The sequence below is a fragment of the Chinchilla lanigera genome, unplaced genomic scaffold, assembly GCF_000276665.1.
Source record: "Chinchilla lanigera isolate Chin_1 unplaced genomic scaffold, ChiLan1.0 scaffold00006, whole genome shotgun sequence".
Classification (NCBI taxonomy): Eukaryota; Metazoa; Chordata; class Mammalia; order Rodentia; family Chinchillidae; genus Chinchilla; species Chinchilla lanigera.
In genome coordinates, this window is record NW_004955407.1 from 36,422,728 (window position 1) to 36,445,058 (window position 22,331).

Consider the following 22,331-nt stretch of genomic DNA (forward strand, 5'->3'; position numbering starts at 1 on the left):
TTTGGTTTTTCTCCGGTACCGGGAACCGAACTCACGACCTTGCGCTTGCCAGGCAGGCGCTTTTGCCGCTGAGCTAAATCCCCAGCCCCTGTTATTAGTCTTGAACCTGGAATTTCAGAATATTAAACATTTGTGGAGCTCTCCTACCACTGTAAAGGAATAGTCTAAGGTTTCTGTGGCTTGTAACATTAGTCTGGCTTGTCAGATATTTTCACAGCACACAGTTTAGCATCACCTACCTGGCTGTGGAACGCAGTTTCTGTCACTGACCTCGCCGTCGCGTATCCTGGCCCCTTACTTGTTTTCCTTGCCAACCCCTGGCCCAGCTGTCCCGCACCCCATTCCAGCCAAGGATTAACTCATTTGTACAGGGGTGGCCGTGTCCCGTGCAAGGCAGGCACATCAGGACAGGTGGAGGGGGACTTCCTCTGGGGAGCCTGCACCCTTCTGCCCTTGAACTCTAACTTTCTTTTCTGCTGCTTTCAGAAGCACGCTTTGAAAGGTTTCTTTCATTATCAATTTGTTCTAGTCCTTCCTTTCTATAGATAAGAATAGTGGAGCCGAGGGAGGTTGGGCTGGCTCAAGGTCACTGTGGGTGTCAGTGGCCGATCAGGCCCGGAACCCAGGTCTGCATGGAGCTCTGGTGTCACATCTTGCTTATCACGAGGGAGAATCAAATCTATTCAGCTCCCCAGGGATTTGTGCCGAAACAACTTGCATTTGTGGCTGAGATAACTGACACGGGAATTTTCAGCAACAGGATTTCTTGGGTAGAGGAGGGGGGAAGTCCCCGCTGGGAATACATTTGAAATGAAAAGCCGTGGAAATGTATGCCTCTCGAAGAAAAGGTGTTTAGCCTGCCTCCAGGAGTGGTGGCGTGAGGAGCTGGTCAGGAAGCACACGCCGACCCAGTTAGCACGGGAAGGCACCAACGCAGGCACAAGGCGACCTGGGAGGAAAGGAGGCTTCTTTTTAATAAATGTCAACAAATACTGCTGTAGTTTGGATCTTGAATAGCACCGAAAGGGCTACACGCTGAAGGCTGGATCCCCACCTGTACTATTTCGAAGTCATGGAACCTTTAAGAGGAGGGGCCTAGGGAAAAGTGGGTAGGTCATTGGGGGCATGGCCTTGAAGGGGTATTGGAGCCCCGCCCCCTCCAGTTTCTCCTTTTTTGCTTCTTGCTTCTGTGGTGTGAGGGGGTATCTTCAGCCACATACACCAGCCATACTGTACTATATGGCCAGACACCAAGAAAACAGGACCAAGAGACCACAGGCTAAAGCTGTGAGCCAACATAAACCTTTCATTTTCTAAAAAGTTTTTTAATTATTAAATTTATTGCTACAGCCCGGGCGTGGTGGCACACGCCTGTAATCCCAGCACTTGGGAGGCTGAGGCAGGAGGGTCGTTGTGAGTCTGAGACCAGCTTAGGCTACATAAGTGAGCTCAAGGCCAGCCTGATCTGCATCACGTGACCCTGTCTCAAAAAGACAAAAATAAATAAATAAATAAATAAATTTATTGGTATGATTTAGATATACATATTGATGACATTCATCATAGGGAATTTGTACTTGTACATGATATATTTTGGTACTTCTTTTTTTCCCTTTCCTCTTCCTTCCCTTCAATCCCTCTTCCTCTCCTTATAATTATCTCAGGTATTCTGTCATCATAAAAGAAGACTAACCCAAATACCACTGGCATTTTTTCCATTTAATTTTTATTTTTTAAACCAGGTATGGTGGTACTTGCTTATACTTATAGCACTCTGGGAGGCTGAGGCAGGATGGTCTAGTGACTTGGTGAGACCTTGTTTTTACTGGGGTTTTGGGGTGCTGTGCTCTTCCCAGGGTCCTCTCCAGGCTCTTGTTCTGAACAAAGAATTGGACAGGAAACTAGGTAGTGTTAACACATTCATTAAAGGAAAAGAAGGAAAAAGCAGTGTGCCCTGCAGAAGGAGTGCAGGCCAATACAAGTAGGAAAAGAAATAGAAGAGAAGAACACTCTGCTGAGTGCAGAGTGGGCCACTGAGAGAGCAAGCAGGCAGTGCCCACAAGGCCAATAGCTGCCCTCTTTTGTATCTCCATCCTGATGTCAGATCTAGGCCGTCCTATCACAAACCTGTTTGATCTTGTGCCAGAGGAGTTGGAGATGGAATTCCCTGATTGGCCCCAGGTGCAGAGCTTGGACGCTGTTCTTTGTACAAGTCCTAGATTTCTGTGATTGACAAGTCGTGCCCACTTGCCCAGCTACTTTGCCACGTCCTAATCACCTGCCTCACTGTCTCAAAATAAAAAGTAAAACAGGGGTGAGGAGATAGCTCAGTGTGAAGACCCTGAGTTCAATTCCTAGTTACTGCAAAACAAACAAAAAGACCTGCTTTCTTTATTAAAGTAATATATGCATTTTGATAGTTAATTGGTTGTGTCATTTCGGTAAGAAATGCCCAACTAAATTGGCTCAGCCTAGTTCTGGATGTGGGAGACCCAGTCAAGGTAGGATTGTCACCATGATAGTATAAAAGGGAAACAAAAAGTAAGGCTGGCTTCTGTTTCATCGGAGGAGCTCTGGTCTTTGCCTCACCTTGGACATTGTCTCCAGGACCAGGCTCCTGTTGCAGACCCTTCAGCCTCCTGATATGAACTGAAATGGGACACTCCAATGGAGCTCCAGGGCTTCAACTGGATCCCCTGGGTCTCCAGTGTGCAGATGAACCTTTTGCACTCCTGACTCTGGGTGGCCGTTGTAAGCCAGTCTGTAAATTCTTCTGTATATCTTGTACCATATCTGTTTCTCCAGTAAGCACTGACTGATACGTGCATCTAGGAATGAAACCTGGAATCTGGGGGCTGGGAATTTAGCTCAGCGGCAAAGCGCCTGCCTGGCAAGCGCAAGGTCGTGAGTTCGGTTCCTGGTACCGGAGAAAAACCAAAAAAAAAAAAAGAAACCTGGAATCTAATCATGAGGAAACATCTAGCACGTGAGCCATTCTACAAGACTACACTCCTGCCTTTAAAAAAATCTAATATCATGTACCAATAAAAAATAAAAACCAATATGAAAACAAAAGTCCTGGTAGAACAAGGGTGCTTTATATTTTTTTATTTTATTTTATTTTTAGAGACAAAAGAACCAAAACACATTAACAAACACACAGACATAAACAAAACAACATAAGAACAATTAAAACAATACAGAATTTCAGACAGGGTGAAAAAAAATTAACAATGGTTGTGGTATTGTTTTCATATTTTAAAAGTTCAAGCCAGGAGTGGTGGCACATGCCTGTAATCTCAGCCTCTGGGAGGCTGAAGCAGGATGATTTAGCAATTTGGCAAGACTCTGACTCAAAATTTAAAAATTTTGAAAGGGCGGGGGATACAGCTCAGTGCAAAGACCCTGTGTTCAATCCTCAGTACCTAAAAAAAAATAAAGAAAAAAAGAGTCCAACAGAAGAACTAAATCAGTATGAAACTTATTTAAATTCTGAATGGGGAGAAAAAAGATACAACAGGCCCAATAGGAGCTCATTGAGGAAATTTGGTTGTGGACTCTACATCATGTGATCTCAAGGGATTATTGTGAATTCCCTTCAATGTGATGGAGTGTTCTTTGTTCTCAAGACATCCGCTGGGATGTATTTATGAATGAAGCATTGTGATAGTCTCAATTCTTCAAATCATTCAGAAAGAAAAGAGGCTGAGATAAAGCTTATGTGAATTCAGGTCCACGGTACATGGGTATTCACTGTGCTATTCTTTAACTTTTATATAGATGTGAAGAATTTCAAAATAACAGGAAAAAGCAAAGCAAAATCTCATCACAAAAAATGTGATCTTCTAGTTCCACTCTTTTCCTGTTACCCAAGGTAACTTCTTTCCTATTTAAATTTACCCCCAAATTACAGGATAAACACAGGGACTGCTATCTGTTAAGGCTTAATTTTAGGTATATTTGAGAATTTTCTATTATATCAGGTGACAATTTTTGCTCTTTATATGCCCCATTTACTTTCACTGTATCCTCCCAATATTATACAAAATTTTATGTTGAGATCCATATTCAACATTTTTTATTGTTAAAACTCAACATATAGGACTATACACTGATTAACAAAAGAGTATACAAGGATGACCATTTATAGTAAAACCTGCTTTTTTTGAAGACAGGGTCTCACTGGGTAGTTCGGGCTGGCCTTGAACTCACTATGTGGCCTAGGCTGACCTCAAACTTGTAGTGATCTTCCTACCTCAGCCTCCTGAGTCCTGGGATCACAGGTATGTGCTGCCACACTTGGATAAAACCTATGTTTTAAACCAAGATTTTGCGGGGTGTGGTGGTGCACGCCTGTAATCCCAGCCCTTGGGAGGCTGAGGCAGGAGGATCGTTGCAAGTTCGAGACCAGCCTGGGCTACAAAGTGGGCTCAAGGCCAGCCTCAACAGCATAGTGAGACCCTGTCTCAAAAAAATAAAATAAAATAAAATAAATAAATAAAACAAAATAAACCAGGACTTCATGAATTAATTGCTTTATTCTTTCCATTGCTTTCATTTTTATGAGCTATTGAGAAATGGTTCATTATCCAAAATTAACAGTTCGGCAAAAGCCCACTCTGCCTTTTTTATCGCGATTCTTTTTGTGTTTTTTTTTTGTTTTTTAATGAAGACCGTTGGTGTAGCTCACTCTGCCCGCCTGCCCGCTCAGGACCGCTTGCTCATCAGTTTTCTCCACAGCAATGAGCTGGGCTCTCCTCTCTGCTGGTCCTGTTTTCCGGTTGCACCCTACTTGTCCTGGGCCCTCCGGTCCCAGCTCCCAGGTTCCCTTTCCTTCTTGCTGTCACAGCTATCCGTTGTTTGTCGAGAAATCGGATTCCCTTCCGATTCCTGACCCCTTTGTGTGTGACCCACTTTCTCTTTCTAAAAATTCTTGGGATATTTTCTTCTATCTGATGTCCTGAAACGACACCATGATATTCTTTGATGTTGTTCTCTTTCATTCAAACTCCTGGACGCTCAGTGGAATTTTTCATCTGGAGAAGCATATTCTTTGATTCTGGGGAAATCTATTGAAGTACTTTACTGATTGAATACTTTCTTTCTTCCTTTTTCATTGGTCTACCTTTCTGGGGCTCTTGTCAGCCAGAGATTAAGCTTGCACCCTGACCATCTAATGCTGCTACTCTTTTCTCTGGAGGATCATATTTATTTTTCTACATCAGAGAGCTATCTTAAATATATTCTTTCAGCCCTTTTATTGCTTTTTCATTTCTCTTATTTATTTAGATTTACACTCATCATATTTTTTTCTTTGAAAAAGCTCTTTATTTTCCTCCAATATATTCCATTTTTGGGGTCCCCTTTTTTAGTCTCACATTCTTGTTCTGTACATACAATATTTTTCTTTTCTTTTTTTTTGTTTTTTATTGAGGTTTATTTTTTCATCTTTTTTTTGAGACAGTGGTCTCACTATGCAGTTCATGTTGACCTTGAAATCACTTTTTTTTTTTTTTTTTTTTGGTAGTGGGAATTGAACTCAGGACCTTGTGCTTGCCAGGCAGGCGCTTATACCATGGGGCTATATCCCCAGCCCATTGAAATCACTTTGTAGCCCAGGCTGGCTTCCAATGCACAGTAATCCTCCTGCCTCAGCCTCCCTAGTGCTGGGATTACAGGTATACACCACCATGCCAGGTGACTGAAGTATACTTTATGTATAATAGAGTATACAACTTTGGGAGAAAAATCTCAATGAATTTATATGTAAATATGTATATTATATATCAAATTATATTTCTACATAATGTTTGTAGATGTTAACACTACTATATATTATTATGTGTTCATACATTTAACATTTATAATTATTTTAAATTACTTCACTATATACAGTGGTACCTTTGTTCTCAAACTTAATTTGTTCTATAATGTTGGAAAAGATGGCCATGTTTCTGTTTGTGTATGAATTTAATGTAAGAGATATTAATTTCTTTGTATTTATTCTGCTTGAGGTTTGCTGAGCTTCTTGGACTTGTAGTTTAAGTCTGTCATTTTCAGATATTATCTTTTCAGAGATGGTTTCTGTCCTATTTTCTCCATTTGGGACTCCAATTTTCATTTGTGACACCTTTTGCTGTACTGTATCCCACAATTGTCTTATGGCGAGTTCTGGTATTTCTCTCTCTTTTTTTAAGACAGGGTCTTGCTATGTAGCTCAGGCTGTCCTTGAACTCATGGCAATCCTCCTGCCTCAGCCTCCTGAGTGCTGGGATTACAGGCATGTGCCACCATACCCAGCTCTGGTATTTTTCCTACTAAGCTTCAGTTTCAATATTTTTCTACTGACAAACAACGTAAGACCTTATACAGGTGCTTATACTTATTATTTGTATCTTTTGTTATATCCAGTTATCTGTTCAGTTCTTTTTGTAAATTCTGAATTTTAATCATTGTGTTTTCAGTCTAAGAATGTTTCTTTTTATAGATTCTATCTTTAAATTCAGTGTTATATGAAATTCCTTATTTTTACCTATTTTGTACCTTTTACCGTTATACACTATTCTAGCTATCTTAAAGTCTTTGTCTAGTAATTCCTTTATCTGTGTTATGTGTTGATCTGCTTCTATTGTCCATTTTTGTGACTGATTATGTTGTTTTCTGAAAAATATTTTGAGAAATATATTTTTATTACTGGTCAGACTGTATATAAAAGAACTACAGCATCTCCAGATGATGTCACTTTCTACCAGAGAGAGTTTTATTTGTCCTTTGTGAAGTGTACACCCCGAGGAGATGATAACTTCAGCTCATCTTGGAATTGAGGCAGATCAGCAGTGGCTTGCAGTGTTGTTTTTCTTTTTTTAAGAGACAAAAGGTTTGCTTTAGCTCACAGTTTGTAGACGTCTCTGTTCCTGGTCAGAGTCTGTAGAGGTCTCAGTGTATACTTGGCTGGCTCCATGGCAGGGCGGCATTGCAGAGGAGAATATTTCGTGGTGGGCAGAAGGCAGAAGCTACTGGCTTGCAGTTTTAATAAGGCTCAGATCACCTTTGATCATCCCTGTATCTTAGTAATGCCCAGTAGGACTTATACCATTTCATTTCTCTCTCTCAAATGAAAGCATTAAACTAAGAATTTTGTTTTATGTGTTGGGGTCTCTGAGTTGGCACTCTGGAGTGTCCATTTTTCCTACCTAGTCTGTGAGTAATTTGAAGGGAAATGAATATCAATTCTTTTTTTTTTTTTTTTTTTTTTTCTTTTTTGGTTTTTCTCCAGTACCGGGAACCGAACTCGCGACCTTGCGCTTGCCAGGCAGGAGCTTTTGCCGCTGAGCTAAATCCCCAGCCCCTTAAATATCAATTCTTAAACAAGGCAGCCTTTTTATCTAGTACTAGGTAACCTGGTATGGGATCAGGGCTGTCTTATAAAGGTACCATCTAGGCCTGAGGGGACAACAGAGATTGTTTGGCCTTTGACCAAGCAATCTGTCTTGTGCCCAGCAAAGCTGTGCTATGAATGCTCAACTATCTTCAGTTGACCAATCAGATCAGTGGTTTTGGCCTCTTAGATTTAAGATGGAAATCTCTCATTGCAAAACACAGGGAAAAGAAAATCTATTTCTTCTCCAAAAACCATGCACCTGGATTGTGCTCTTATTGGAACCACTACACAGAAGCAGAATCGCACTACTCATTTCAGTAATAGTCTCCTTCATGCCTTCACTACCTTCAAAGAGTTATAGAATGCCTAAAATGTTATCACTTAAAGGTTATCTTATTATTGGTCCTCTATACATTCTTCTATACTAAGGGTTGGTAAGCTGATACCTGTGGACTGAATCTGGCCTCTTCCCCACTGTATTTTTTTGTAAATAAATATTTTTGGAACAAAGCCACACCTACTTGTTTCCATATTGTTTATGACTGTTTTCACACTGCAGTGTCAAAGTTCAGTCCCTGAAACCGAGAGTGTATGGTCCTCAAAGACTAGAATTCTGTTTTGGAGTGCTTTACTTATAGTTAACTGTATTAGACTATTGTTGGTTCTATACCAACTTTTTTCTTTCTTTCTTTCTTTCTAGGCTTTATTAAAAGAAAGTAAACTCAATACAAGATCAGCCACATTGTGCTCTATTGTAATAAATGCCAGCACCTGAGGATCTCTGAGTATTTCTCTTTTCTGTTTTTGGTAATGCTAGGAATCTAACTCATGACCTTGCACTTGCAAGGTGAGTGCTGTGCCATTGAGCTATATCTCCAGCTCTGAGTATTTCTAAAGGTTGTCTTTTTGTCTCTCTTATTTATTTCTTTTTTCCATTTCTGCCTTCTAAAGAATGTAAGTCCTAATCAGAAAACCCAAGACATGGTGTGGATCTGGAAGTTCCAACAACACAAGGCTTCTACCATTACCATCATCTTTGGTTTCCTGCAGGCACAAGGTCAACAAAGGTTACTCATGAGTTCTCCATAGCAACCAGCAGTCAACTGATCTCAAGCAGTAAGAGGACCTCAAGTTCGATTTCAAAAGCTTGGCAGTCTCACTTCAGGCAGGTGGGAGAGACCTTTAACACATCTTCAGAATGTTGCTCTGATTTGGACGTCCTCTGGACAATTTGGCAATCCACGTGACTCATTCTGCTCATTTATTCTTTTTTTTTTTTTTGGTCTTTTTGAGACAGGGTCCCCCTATGCAGTTCAGGCCAGCCTTGAGTTTGTTTTGTAGCCTAGGCTGATCTCAAACTCGTCAGGATCCTCCTGCCTCAGCCTCCCCAGTGCTGGGATTACAGGCGTGTGCCACCACATCCAGCTCTGCTCATTTATTCTTGAGCCCAGAGCCAGGTAACATTTAAGCAACTGCAGCTATCTTATGTTGAATGTGCTGTTTCTCCTTTACTAAAAACCAGCAGCTAGTGCTAATTTAGGATTCGGATAGGGACTGGCCTCTCTGGATTCTGTTTAAATGAGGCCAAGCATGAGAACACAAAGAAAATGAGTTACTGTTATTAACAAGCAGGATTATCCATATTTTATTTTAAAAGTATCCATTCCTGTGAATACAGGCAGTAGCCGCATGTAGAAGGCAGTCCCACAGATTCTGGATGAACATAGAGACAAACTCTCCTTTGATAAAGGCTGCCGGAGTTACAGTGTTAGTGGCAGTAATGGTGATGTCACATGAGGTAGACCGATTTTTCATCTAACACCTCTGTGAAGAATTCCCTTTTGCTATTGCTTTGGCCACAGGGCTTGCTTAGTCCAAGGATTATGTGTCACACCCAAGCAGAACCTCTGTGAACCTCACACATCTTTTTCCTCTACCCCGACACTAGCATGTGTCTAATAGGCTTCCATTCCCGCACAGGTCCTAGAATAAAGAACATGTGGATGAGCTGGGCATGGTGGCGCATACCTGTAATCCCAGCACTCAGGAGGCTGAGGCAGGAGGATTGCTTCGAGTTCAAGACCAGCCTGAGCTACAAAGTGAGCTCAAGGTCAGCCTGAACTGCATAGCGAGACCCTGTCAAAAAATGACAAATAAATAAATAAATAAATAAAATAAAAACAAGTTAATGTGCTGGGTGTGGTGGTGCATGCTGTAATCCCTACACTCGGGAGGCAGGAGGATCGTTGCAAATTTGAGACCAGCCTGGACTACAAAGTGAGTTTAAGGCAAACAACAACAACAACAACAAAAAAAACAAAACCCAAGAAACAACAACAATAAAAACCCAAACAAGTTAAGGTAACCTGTGCTATGTGTCCCCTCCCCGCACATTTATAAGCTGAGTCCTAACCTCCACTGTGATGGTGTTAGAAGACTGTACCTTTGGAAGGTGATAAGATTGGGAGAGTGGAGCTGGGCATGGTGGTGCACTCCTGTGATCTCAGCATGCAGGGAGCTGGGGCAAGAGGACTGCCAGGGACTCAAGGCCAGCCTGAACTCAAGGCAAGACCCTGTCTCAAAGAAACAATAACCTAGAAAAAAAGATTAGGAGGTAGAGACTCATGAATAGGATTAGGGGTGAGATTATTAGTGATGGATTATGAAAAGACATTAGAGCTCTGGCTTTCTCTTTTTCTTTGTTCTCTACCATGTGAAAATATAACAAAAAATTGGCCATGTGCACAAGGGGAGGGGAGCCCTCACCGGACACCAGATGTCATATTGAGATAGGAGATTAGAGCGTGGCAAAGCTGGCTGGTCGTGGCCCGTTGACTACTAGATCCTGGACACATGCACATAAGAGTTCCCAAAGCCCTACACAGGGACTTCTCCCAAGAGCTCAAGCAGGCTCTCAATAGGACAGCTGGACCCGATGTCAGCCTGAGGTGTGGGATCCCAGCACCACCTCTGAAGACCCGTATGTGGAAGTTCTCTAGTGTTTCCTTGAGATTTGGACAGCAGAAAAGAAAGGCAGCCATGAGGAGCTGGTGCTATCATAGCTTTTCACGATAGCCCATGCAGTGTTTCATAGATGCAGTGTGCACTTTTATCCTTGCCCTCACCCTCTTTTTAGAAGGAAATCTGGTGTCTGGTGAGGGCCCCTCTCCTGCTGTGCATATGGCCAACTTTTTGTTATATTCTCACATGGTAGAGAGCAGGTGTCTTGTCCTAAATAGTTTTATGGTGAAATTAGCAGTTACTCCTCTCCCCCCAAATATATATGTATGTATGTGTAAAAGAAAAAAATATATATGTATGGTTTAAGTAAGATGGCAGATATTGCAGACTATAAACCAAATAAATAGCTATTGTATATCACAGAGAAATTACTAGACTACAAATTATTGCTGGACATGGTGGCACACACCTGCAATCCCAGCACTGAGGAGGCTGAGGCAGGACGATCATTGCAAGTTCAAGACCAGCCTAAGCTACAAAGTGAGTTCAAGGCCAGCCTAAACTGCAGAGCAAGACCTTCTCTCAAAAAAGGACCAAAAAAAAAAAAAAATTATTGAAAAAGTTCTCACAAAAGATTTAGGAATTTTGGATTTGAATTTTACCCTTAAAAGGTGGGTAGAACTACAAATTTGCTAGTGTTTTTTTTTTTTTCAGACAGAAAAGAAAGCCTTGTGAAAAAGCATCAGGAATGAAAAATTACTAGGTAGAATTTGGCTGGAGCCACAGTCAGTGGTTGGACCATCACTAACAGTTGATAGGTTAAGGAAAGAAAAGGGGCGTGACTAAAATCATGGTTGCTGACCATAAACATCACAGTTTAAACATTTTGGGCTTTCATGTTTTTTTTTTTTTGTTTTTTTTTTTGTTTTTTTTTTTTGGTTGAGGGGGACTTTCGTGTTTGCAGTAAAAATCAATGATGATTTTTAAACTGGATCTAAACATGGTAAAAAAAAAAAAATTATGTTTTCGGAAGATCAGTGGAGGCCGTTTGCGGGCTTACTTGGACAGAGCAAACCTCCATGCAGAAAGGCCGACAGTAACCAGGAGGTAGGCTCCACCTGTAGCCAAGGTCTTAAACTAGACGTGGGATGAGCCTCAACAGCACCTGTAGGAAAAATGGCGCCGCCCAGAGGATGGTGGAAGAGTGGAAATTGGAACAATAGCAGAGATGACGTCATGCGATCTGTTCTCTCATGTTCCAGTCTGAAATTAGCTGGTAGTGGATGCTCGCAGAGGTGTATGGACTGGGAATGTGGAACACCTCCAAGTCCTCCCAGAAAGACCATAGTGGACCATCAGCTGTAAAATCCACCTGAGGCGCAGTCAGCCAAGAGCGTAAGAAAGCTAGCCCCATGCCAGCAGTTTTGTTTTGGAAGTACCACTTAGCCTCACATTCATTTCTTCAGAGAAGACATTTTTCTTAACTAAAATCACATATGTGTGAGATACTTAAGAGAATCCTTGGCCAAGTCCCCTCCCCACCTTCACTGGGCCTTCAAATGTTTGAGGTTCCTCAGGACTTACCTTAGGTTCTCTTTCTCTTCACGGTTCTCCCATTTATGTCAGTGACTTCAAAAGTCATTTTAACACAGAAACATTTAGAAATGTATCTAGCACACACAACTTCCTACTCAACATTTCCATTTAGATCAAACTCAGAAGATTGGAAGTGAATTCAAAATAATGCCTTCACTGCCTCTAATGCTGTCATTGTTTCCTGGCTCAGGAAATAGCCCTATGTAGCAACCTTGACGATTTCTCCTTTAAGATCAAAGAGGACATCAGAAAATGGAAAGATATCCCCTGGTTCTGGATAGGCAGAACCAATATAGTCAAAATGGCCATAATTTCAAAAATTATATATAGGTTTAATGCAGTCTCAATCAAATCCCAACAGTTTCTTTCACAGAGTGAGAGAAAAAAAATCCTAAATTTCATATGAAGTAAGAAGAGACCCAGAACAGCCAAAGCAATTCTGAGCAAGAAGCGCAAGATAGGAAGAATCCTTGTCTTAGTTTTTCTCACTGCTGAGACAGATTACCTGACACACAAAGTTAAAGGAGGGAAAGGTTTACTTAGCTCACAGTTTGTGGAGGTTTCAGTCCGTAATTAGCTGGCTCAAAGGCAAAGTGGCACAGGGCAGAGGACAACAGTTCATGGCAGCATGGGACAGCAAAAGCAACAAGAGAGAGGGAGAGAGGTAGAGAGGAGAGAGGGAGAGAGGGAGGGAGGGGGACAGAGAAAGAAAGAGAGAGAGAGAAAGAGAGAAGGGGAGATAAAAGACTCAGTCCCTTATATTGTATGCAAGCCTCCTGCCCTAGGGTAGGTGTAGCACTCACATGCTTAATCTCAGCATTGGACTGTGAATCAATCACAACTTTAGAAGCCTGCCTTTAAGATTACGTGAGGCTTTTGGGGAACATCTAGATGCAAACCATAACATTTCACCCCGGCCCCTAAAGACTCATACATTCCTTTATGCAAAAGGCATTTATTCCATCTCTAGGTGTTGCCAAAGTCCTAACAGTTTAAGCACTGCTGAAAAGTCCAAGTCCCCACTTTCCCCTGAGATTTAAGGCAAACTCTTAGCTTCGAGTCCCTGTACAAAAGAAAAAGAAAGTTAAACACTCCCAGCATTCAGTGGCACAAGATAGACATTTCCATTCCAAAAGTTAGAAAGTGATTTAGGGTCTTGCTCCTTCTGTCTGTAGTCACTTTCTACACAAGGGGACACAGAAGGACAGGACCACAGCAAGTCCAAAATTCAGCGGAGCAAACAGTAAGTCCTGCAGTTCCATGTGCAGCATCTGAGGCAATCTGTGACAAGGTGTGAACTCCAAAGGGCTTGGGTGGCTCCCCTCTCACCACACTTCTGGTGGTTGTAGCTCACCTGGTTTCTGTTTCTCTCTGCTCTTTCCTTGCAGTTTTACTCAAATGATCCATGTTCCTGCCTTCTCCAAACTTCTGAGGTCTCTACTACACCTTTGGCTTCACACTCACAGCTTTAGACACTGCCCTTTTAGGAACTGCCTGGCCTCCCAGGCCCTCTGAAATCTGGGTGGAAGCCTTCCTGACCCAACAACTCTTCCATTCTGCATGTGCCAAAACTAATGCCACCCGGATGATGCCAAGGTCTGCTGCCAACTGGGGCAATAGCCAAGCTTTCCTCTCTCTTGGCTGGAGGAGCTGAGTGCCAGGATTGATGAGCACTTTGAATCCAGAAACTATTTTTTTTCCTTTCACTGAACTTATAGCAGGAGTTATTATCTGTGAACCAGGAAGCAGTCCTCACCAGTGCTGGAATCTAGCAACACTCTGGTCCTGTGAGAAGTCACTTTCTACTGTTGATAAGCCACTGCATCCATGACATTTTGTGATAGCAGCCCCAGTGGACAGGGACCATGTTGGCGATACCAATACGTGACCTGAAATGGGAAATTCAGTATAGAGGAAATGTAAGTTAAATCTTCTTACCTTTGTGCTTAAGTCACCAGGTCCCCTCCCCAAAGCTGCTACTCTTACTGGTTTCTGGTCAGCTTCCCAGAAGTAATCTTTGAAAATGAAAGTGTGTGCATCTAAGTTCTTTCTTTTAGCTTTACAACACATGTGGCATGCATTATAGATTTTTCTTCACTTAACCTGCCTTGGAAATTTTTCCATATCAATGTACCAGTGTATATGAACCTGTCTTATTGTCATTAGTATGGGGCATTGTATTTTATTTTATTTTTGTCTTTTATTTTTATTTATTTATTTATTTTGAGACAGGTCTCACTATGCAGTTCAGGCCGGCCTTGAACTCATTCCGTAGCCCAGGCTGGCCTCAAACTCACAATGATCTTCCTGCCTCAGCCTCCCAAGTGATAGGATTATAGGTGTGCACCACCGTGCCTGGTTGTATTATACAAGTGCACCAAAATTTACTGAATCCTAACTTTCAGGGGCCAGGGATATATCTCGGTGGCACAGTGCCTGCCTGGCAGGCGCGAGGTCATGAATTCAATTCCGGTACCAAAAAGAAAAACAAAAACTTTTAAAGTTTTTCCCACTTCTGCTATGAACAGTGCTGCAATGAGGACTGGTGTACATGAGACTTTATGTGAGTGTGAGTATTTTTATGGTGTTGGGGTCATGTTAGTCAGCTTTCTATCACTGCCACAAAATACCTGAGATAACGTAAAGGGAGGCCACCTTCATGCTGGCTCCGGTTCAGAGGTCACTTAGTCGTGTGGCTTTGTGCCTCTGGCAGCACAGAACATCATGGCAGGAGTGTGTGGCAAGAGAGACTGCTCCCCGTGGGGCAGCCAGAAACCAAAGAGAGACAGACAGAAGGAGCAGGACCCTAACATCCACTTCCAGGGCATGCCCCCCGCTAAGGACCTACTTTCTGCCATTAGGCCCCACTGACCAAACCTTTAGCACATGGGCGTTTCCACGTCCAAACCAGAGCAGGGGCCTTACAGACATCGTCAAATTGTTTTTATGGTTTCAGGATTTTATGGTGTAGTTATTTATCTATTTATTTGGAGACAGGGTCTCACTGTGTAGCTCAGGCTGGCCGTGAACCTCTGGCAATCCTCCTGCCTCAGTCTCCCGAGTCCTGGGATTACAGTCGTGCACCATCATGCCTGACCTATGGTATATTTAGAAAGGCCTTCTCCACTCAAAATGTATTTAAAGATTCTTACATATTTTCTTCTAACACTTATTGGGTTAATTTTTACTTCTAAAAATTTTTGTTCATTAATAATTAATTTTGGTGTAAAATCCAACTTTATTTTTATCCATATGGCTGCCCTGTTGTGCCAACATCACTAATGAATAACTCATTTTCTTCCCACGGCTTTCACATGTCCTTTTATTAGATATAAATAATTCCTATGCATATAGTTCTGGACTCAATCTACCCGGTTACATCTGTCCTTTTTATGCACTATCTTCTCACTCTTAATTATTTTAGTTTTCTAGTATATTTTAATATGTGGTACATGAGTAAATCCTTTTTTTTTTTTTTTAATGTTTTGATGCTGACGACTGAACCCAGAGCTTCTAGCTTGCTAGACAAGCTTTCTACCACTGAACTAAATCCCCAGCCCGACGAGTAATACTTTATTACTCTTTTGCTCATTTTGGTTTTTTGAGACAGCATCTCCCTGTGTAATTTAGGATGGTCTTGAACTCAACTTTGTAGCCCTGGCTGGCCTTGAACTCACAGTGATCCTCCTGCTTCAGCCTCCCAAATGCTGGGATTACAGGTGTGCGCCATCATGCCTCACCCCTTGTTACTCTTTTTTTTTGGTCTTTTTGAGACAGGGTCTCACTATGCAGTTCAGGCTGGCCTTGAGCTCACTTTGTAGCCCAGGCTGGTCTCGAACTCTCAAGGATCCTCCTCCTCCTGCCTCAGCCCCCGGAGTGCTGGGATTACAGGCATGCGCCACCATGTTTATCTGTTTTGTCTGAGTTTCTCTAGGAAGAAACATTTCTTTACAATCTATTTATTGAAGTCTTCTTTATTTTGAGACAGTTTTCTCGATTTTACATGAATATAATTTTCATTGCTTTTGCTTTGTTGTGTTTCCCTTCTGTTGTGACAGAGTTTCACTGTGTAGTTCAAGCTGGATTTCAACTCACTATGTAGCCCAGGCTGGCCCTGAATTTATGGTGAGCCTCCTGCCTCAGCCTTTCCAGTGCTGGGGTTAGAGGCATGCGCCACCACATGGAGTTCCTTTGTCTTACTTTCAGTTCTCAGCTTTCATTTCTAGCATCATTGTTTCACTTTCTTTCCCAAGCTTTCACACCTTCGGGCTGTCAGAACGCATTTCCTGAACTCTTGATTTCTAGTTGCGCTGTCTCACCATAGAGGAAATAGCTTCACTTTGAAATTTACTGTTGTCTGTTGTGAACAAAATTCATCCACTCTGTCACACTTTCCATCTGCTCTGTAGCAATGTCTTCTATTTAATGTTCATCCCTTGCCATTTTTTGCTTTTTACTATTTATTTCTGTCAACATAATTATATATGTTATATTTAGTTCCTTTTAGAAGTTCTGAATTTTGTTTAAATAAATTGCTCTTTTTTTTGTCTTTTTGAGACAGGGTATCTCTGTGCAGTTCAGGCTGGCCTTGAGCTCACTTTGTAGTGCAGGCTAACCTCGAACTCACAATGATCCTCCTGCCTCAGCCTCCCAAGTGCTGGGATTACAGGTGTGCGCCACCACACCAAGCGTATAAGTTGCTTTCTTTAGGAACAAGCAGAACTCAGACCTCTCAGCTGAGGGAGAGGCCAGAGCTGTGGTCTCCAGTGACAAGATGTTGTGTTCTGTGGGTGGCGAGGTTCACCCCAGCCTCCCTGCCCTCTGTCACCAAGGGCCACCTTTGCATCGCCTGTACCTCAGAGCCCTTCTTCCTTGCTGCCCCTGACCAACAGGATGTTCCCAGCAAACATGGCGTCTGTAAGGTTTTATTCAGGCCACAGACCTCGTTGATGGAGAGTCCAGGTCCACCTAAATCCTAAAATACTAAACAAGCAAACAAAAAGAATAGAGAAAACACAATAGAGTTGAAGGTTTTCTTGATATATCTGAAAGAAGGAAGTGAGGAGAAAACAGATTCCATTAGTAGAAAACAAATAGTGAGATGGAGGTATAAACTCAATAATATTAGACATTAAGTTATATTAAAACGGACCACACCCTACCACTAAAAGGGGAACTGTCAGGTTCAATAAAAAAGATCCAACTATATATGACTTCTCAGAGTCACAATTAATTAATTAATTTTGACACAGGATTCTTTTTGAGATAGGGTCTGTCTGGGTAGTTCAGGCTGGCCGTAAACTCCCTATGTAGCACAGGCTGGCCTTGAACTCATAGCGATCCTCCTGCCTCAGCCTCCTGAATGCTGGACATCTTTCTTGAAAAAAATCCTTCAGTCTACAAAAGTGTGACTCAGAACAGAGGTTAAGAACTCCAATAAGGGGGATAGGGATATAGCTCAGTGGCACAAATGCCTGCCTGGCAAGTGCAAGATCCTGAGTTTGATTCCTGACACCCCCCCCCCAAAAAAAACTACAAGAACTTCAATAAAATAAGGAAGCCTTGGTTGTCATGAAAGGACTAACCCGCTGGCATTCTGTTTTAAAGCGGCCTGCACCGGGCGCCCTGATCCACTGCCCAGACCAAGCCGGAGGCAGAGCTTGTCCTCTGCAGCACGGAAGCAAAAACACGTCCAGGAAGCACTTGGGGTTAGGCTTAGTGAGAGGCAAGGACTGGACGGGGTGGGGTCCCAGTTCTTTGGGAGGCCAAGCAGGAAACAGACTCTGGGGCTCACCACGGGCTCCTGGCACCCTGGGACCTGCTGCTACCTGTTTATTTCCGCGGTGAGACGCCGGAAGGGGTCTACCCTGATGGTATCTAGAGCTGAAGGTCTTTGGCCATTAGACAAAAAACTACAGGGACCTGGAGTCTATTTTTTCTCCTGGTTATGAGAAAATAAATACCTTCTGTAATTGCACCACCCAGAAAAGTTGCCCTGACATTTTATTTAATACATGATACAATTTTATCTTTTTATTACAGACCTGGAGTGACACAGAGCCCTACTTGATGACTTCCTTTTCTCTTGTGGTGAAAACGCCCCCCTAACACGCTGTTTCTGCAAGGGGCTCGCCACTTTTAGCGGCGCCTCTGTCCCTGGATGAGCAGGACAGCTCCAAGCATGTCCCCGCGCCCGCCCTGAGGGCCGCACCCTGGGCAGGCCGAGGCCTGGGAAGATACAGAGGGGAGCTGGGCAAGGCGAGCTCTGAGAAAGGACTCCCAGCTTTCCTCACCTGTTTGGAGGTGGTCACTGGGAAGAGGAAGACAATGGTCTGTGTGGTCTTAAATGGGAAGATCACAGGGTGGGAAGCATTGGGAGATTTTTTTTTTTTTTTTTTTGGTCTTTTTGAGACTGGCTCCCTACGAAGTTTCTTCCTTCCTTTCTCTCTTTCTCTCCTTCCTTCCTTCCTTCTTTCTCTCTCACTCTTTCTTTCTTCCTTTTTGTTTCTTTTCTCTTTTTTGAGACAGGGGCTCACTCTGTAGCCCAGGCTGGCCTTGAACTCTTGGCAATCCTCCTGCCTCAGCCTCCCAAGTGCTGGGATTACAGGCTTGTGCCACCACACCTGGCCGATTTAGTTCTTTCCAAAACATCTATTTGGTGCCCGGTATATCCCAGGAACTGCAGGTAAGAACTCTAGGAAGGATGGGGTAGCTCAGTGGTAGAGAGCTTGGTGTGAGCAAGGACCTGGGTTTCATCCCCAGCTCCACCAACAAAAATCAAACACACAAAACCAAAGCGAAACAAAACAAAAGCCCACAAGGGAGCCAGGTCTGTGTGGACACACACGGAGAGAGGCGCTCACGCAGGGAATGGGGTCGGCGGGGAAGAACAGCAGACCGGAAGTAGCTCATTGTGTTCCGGGAGCATACACAGAGGAAGGCTCCGTAGGAAAGGCCGAACGAACGTCAGGTCATAAGGAGGGCCAGGTGCCGGACGGACGTGCGTGACTGTCACCCTGAAGCAATGGGGGCTCTCGCAGCTTTTCAGCGGGCGACGATGGGGTACTCAGTTTATGATTGTTATTTTCCTGAGTCCTGTTTGCAGCGCATCACGACCACATTCCTTGTGGGGCGCTGGTGCGTGGACACAAGGCGTCTTCATTCTTTTTACGTCCCCTCCCCGTCTTCTCTCCCTCCCCTCCCTTTATCTCTGGGTCCCCTTCTCATCTGCAAAAGAACCCTCTGTTTCCTACTATCTGTCTTTTACTTTGCTATTTATTTATACTTGGGGTTTCTCATACGAGAGCAACCATGCGACATCGAAGCTTGCGTGTCTGATTTATTCCATTTAGCATAATGGGCTTCAGGCGTTCCCGTGTCCCCGCGAATGCTTTAAGTTTATCCTTCTTTTTGGCAGCGTAGTACTCTGCTGTAAATACCACATTTGGGTACAGAATTTTAGGTCCTCGGCAGGCCTGAGGAGCAGGACAAAGGACAAAGCTCGTGGAAGTGGGAGGAGGCGTGGCCAGCATTTTTACTTTATGCTTCTCTGTCCAGTTTGGATTTTTTTTTTTTTTTTTTTTGAGACAGGGTCTGGCTATGCAGGTCAGGCTGACCTGGAGCTCACTTTGTAGCCCAGGCTGGTCTCGAACTCACAATGATCCTCCTGCCTCGGCCTCCCGAGTGCTGGGATTATAGGCGTGCACCACCATGCCCCACTCCAGTTTGGATTTTTAAACCATGTACTTGAATTTTTAAATCTTAAAAATAGGCAGTCTTTACCTGGGAAATGGAATTAGTTATTGCATCTGTCTTAGTCTTTATATACTCTATGTTAGACACAAAGAAAGGAAATATAATAAATGGTTCTTGCTTTTAAATATCCCGATGTAAGCTGGGCATGATGATGAATGCCTGTTATCCTAGCACTGCATCACAAGTTTGAGCCCACCCTGGGAATTTAGGGAGATCCTGTCTCAAAATAAAAAAAAAAAAAAGGGCTGGGGATGTAGCTCAGAGGACCCTGGGTTCAACCTCCAACTGCAAGGAATTAAAAACAAGATTACAGACAGCTAAGTGAGAACTGCTATAGGCAGTCAGACAGGGCCTCCAAGGAGTCAGAGCAGAAGAGGAGGACATATCACGGCAGTAACCACTGGTATTCTAAATAGACATCAGCCTGGTGTGGTGGCACACACCTGTCATCCCAGCACTCGGGAGGCTGAGGCAGGAGGATCATTGCAAGTTTGAGACCAGCCTGGGCTAAAAAGTGAGCTCAAGGCCAGGCTGAACTGCATAGCGAGACCCTGTCTCAAAAAGACCAAAAAAAAACCCCAAAACATCATTCAAGTGGGGGCACCAGGACCTTGAGCATCCCTTCTGCAAAAGGCTCTTGTTCTCTCCATGCACATTGCTATGGGAACTGCTTCCCCATTAGCTCAGTATTAACCTAAGTGACTGCACTTGTGATCTTATTGGTCCATCATCGTTTTGTCCCCTCTTATTCCCATCTCATGATTTTGCTCTATAAAACTTCCTTTGAGAAGTGGGCTCTTGGCTAACCCACTTTATGGGTCTCCTTCTGTCTCTCTTAGAAGCGATGTTTCCCTCAATAAGTATTTCCTACTCTTAACCTCTGTTGTTCCTTAGAATTCCTTCCTTGATTTTAGGGAACACAAACATCTAGCAGGCTGGGAGTTGTAATATTTCCCTTATGTCATTTGGAGGTCTTGTGTTTGATTTTTTGTTGGTGGAGCTGGGGATGAAACCCAGGTCCTTGCTCACACCAAGCTCTCTACCACTGAGCTACCCCATCCTTCCTAGAGTTCTTACCTGCAGTTCCTGGGATATACCGGGCACCAAATAGATGTTTTGGAAAGAACTAAATCGGCCAGGTGTGGTGGCACAAGCCTGTAATCCCAGCACTTGGGAGGCTGAGGCAGGAGGATTGCCAAGAGTTCAAGGCCAGCCTGGGCTACAGAGTGAGCCCCTGTCTCAAAAAAGAGAAAAGAAACAAAAAGGAAGAAAGAAAGAGTGAGCGAGAAAGAAGGAAGGAGAGAGAAAGAGAGAGAAAGAGAGAGAGAGAGAGAGAGAGAGAGAGAGAGAGAGAGAGAGAGAGAGAGAGAGAGAGAGAGAGAAAGGAAGGGAGGAAGAAAGCAAGAAAGCAAGAAAGCAAGAAAGCAAGAAAGCAAGAAAGAAAGAAAGAAAGAAAGAAAGAAAGTCATCCCAGAAATGCACAACAGCAAGAGCTGGATGCACTAAGCAAGCAGCTAAAACCAGGAAATGGTTCCAAGCAAGAGGAATACCCTTTCCGCAGTGGGGGAACCGGAGAGGCCATCTGTGTCCGGCCTTCCTCTCCCGCCTGGGGTGCAGGCTTCCTGCAGATAGGGAGGGCTGGAAAGTCAGCGCAGGGGCTGCCGTGGGTCTGTGGAGTGATGGAGGAGGGTGCCTCCCTGGTGGTCGTGGTCACAAGGACCAAGTTTCTTGTGCTGGAAGACAAGGAGGGAAGGGTACCCCAGGAGGGGCAGCAGGGAGCTGAGAGTGGCTAGGTCCTCCCTAGAGCCCAGAGGGTCTCTGATGGCTCCTTCTCTCTTGTCCAGCACAATGGACTGGGTAGAGGCCAGGGTCTGAGGCAGACACTGGAAGAGGAATGCATTCCTGCGCTGGGGACAGCAGAGGCCTGAACGCGGGGCTCTGATTTGACAGAGCCAGGGTCCATGGGAAACAGAGGCCCAACTTGGTAGATTGTTCTGGCTGTGTCTAGAGGTCCCCCAAAGCCTCAGGCAGTCATGGGTGGGGCTATTTCAGAGGAGGCTGGATCTAGCCCGTGTGGCACTGGGATTAAGGGGGAGCGATCACCAAATCAGTCCCTGATGGGTTTGGCACCACCCCGAGCCCGATAGCCTAGATAGAGCATGAACGGGGCGGAGAGAAGCAGCTACTGTCGCTTGTTAGCTGCTTTGCCTGTCTTCCGGCTGCCATGAGCTATTCCTCCTCTGTGCTGCCCCTCTGCCATGTGCCCCCCTGCCTTGGAGCCAGTCAATTATGGACTGAACCTCTACAAACCGAGAGCCATGTAAACCTCCCCTCTTTTTTTTTTTTTTTTTTTGGTATCGGGAATCGAACTCAGGACCTTGTGCTTGCTGGCAGATGCTTGTAACACTGAGTTATATCCCGGGTGGTAAACCTCCTCTCTTTAACTTTGGGTGCCGAGTGTTTTGTCCTAGCAACGAGAAAGGTAATTAGGACTGAGTAGAGGCAGTCAAAGCTCTCAGGTTTCAAGGGAAGGGGCCCCTGAGCAGGAGGCACCCGAGCACGAGGCACGGGAGCACCGCAGAAACAGGCAGAGGCACTGGGTTGGGAGGAGAGCCACCCTTACCTGTCCAAACCTCAT

General features: G+C 43.9%; 1 pseudogene; it reads right to left on the minus strand.

The window, feature by feature from the left end:
• The window catches only part of LOC102019143, a 24,061-nt pseudogene extending 1,730 nt beyond the window's left edge, over positions 1-22,331 (minus strand).